This window comes from Sinocyclocheilus grahami, unplaced genomic scaffold (genome assembly GCF_001515645.1).
Source record: "Sinocyclocheilus grahami isolate Dianchi unplaced genomic scaffold, SAMN03320097.WGS_v1.1 scaffold959.1, whole genome shotgun sequence".
Taxonomy (NCBI): domain Eukaryota; kingdom Metazoa; phylum Chordata; class Actinopteri; order Cypriniformes; family Cyprinidae; genus Sinocyclocheilus; species Sinocyclocheilus grahami.
In genome coordinates this window covers 447,427-449,125 of record NW_015506138.1, presented here as the reverse complement: position 1 = coordinate 449,125, position 1,699 = coordinate 447,427, and the positions used below count along the sequence as shown (strand labels likewise).

General features: G+C 41.0%; 1 protein-coding gene across 1 annotated transcript in view; it reads left to right on the top strand.

The window, feature by feature from the left end:
• Positions 1–1,699, top strand: part of LOC107564764 (tetratricopeptide repeat protein 39B) — a 14,879-nt gene that overhangs the window by 532 nt on the left and 12,648 nt on the right. The window lies entirely within an intron of this gene.

The following is a 1,699-nucleotide window of genomic DNA, read 5'->3' as shown; positions in this document are numbered from 1 at the left end:
TCACACACACACACACACACTCTCTCTCTCTCTCTCTCTCTCTCTCACACACACACACACACTCACTCTCTCTCTCACACTCACTTACACTCTCACACACACACACTCACTCACTTACACTCTCACACACACTCTCTCTCTCTCACACTCACACACACACACACACACACTCACTTACACTCACTCTCACTCACACACACACACAATACTCTCTCTCTCTCTCACACACACACTCACTCACTCTCAAACACTCACACACACTCACTCACTCTCTCTCTCTCACACACACACACACACTCACTCTCTCTCTCTCTCTCTCTCTCTCTCACACACACACACACACTCACTCTCTCTCTCTCTCTCTCTCTCTCTCACACACACACACACACTCACTCTCTCTCTCTCTCTCTCTCTCTCTCACACACACACACACACTCACTCTCTCTCTCTCTCTCTCTCTCTCTCACACACACACTCACTCACTCTCAAACACTCACACACACTCACTCACTCACTCTCTCTCACACACACACACACTCTTAACAGCACTGTGTGTTTGAGATCAACTGATGAAAGGCTTTTAAAGCGTGCAGTGAGTGTGTGTGTGTGTCTCTCAGTGCAGCATGATGTTTATTTATTATTGATAAACACCCAAGGTAGTGTGTGTGTGTGCAGCAGATCCAGTTACTCTCACTGACTTTGTGTTTTTTCCACTGCAGATTGCCTGTTGTTGATCGGACACAGATATTAGTGTGTGTGTGTGTGTGTATGTGAAAGTGTGTGTGTGTGTTTGAGTGTTTGAGCTGGTGATCTGTAGCCTAACACGTGTAATCCACTTATGCTATTACAACATTACACTCCTCACACACTCGTGTTCATTTGTCTGTTGAGCTGTTAAATGTGACTAAGAGCATTTCTGTTTCTACGAACAGACCATAAACTCAGTCCTCGTGACGGCAGTCAGCTGTTTTTCAGACGCTTATGATATTCTAGTAGATGTTTTCAGGGTCTGATTGGTTTTTATGTGTGTAACACTCTTATATTTGTCCCATCTGTGACGTCACAATTCGATTATGATTCACATGCTTTTGATTTGATTCTATATTAATTAGTTTTAAATGGGTCATATGATGCAATTTCAAGTTGTTCTTTCTCTTTGGAGTGTTACAAGCTGATTGTGCATAGATAAGATCCCTGAAGCTACAAAGACTAAAGTCTCAAAACCAAAGAGATATTCTTTATCAAAGTTAAGACTGCCACGCCCCCCTAAAACGGCTCGTTCTAACACGGCCCCACACATCTACCTCACTATGTGGAAATATTAGCATAATGCGCCCAAATGTTCACGCAAAGAAAGAAGGTGTGGTTTCAGTAACCGCAGTTAGTGTTGAAGCAGCATGTAAGGGAGACGCTGTGTGTTTCTATGAGAAAGCAAAAGCACTTTATTTGGGCTTCCGGAAGTAGATGCATTTAGGAATCTTTAAGATTACTTACAACAGAACAGCAATGCATTTTATGGACGACCATTTCGTGAACCTAGGAGAGAATAATGAGTCGTCTGACAGGTTGTTATGTGAGAGAGATTCTGACTGTGCCCTAATTGTTTTCTGCTTTTATTTATGATTTAATGTTTACTTTTATATATATATATATATATATATATATATATATATATATATATATATATATATATATATAT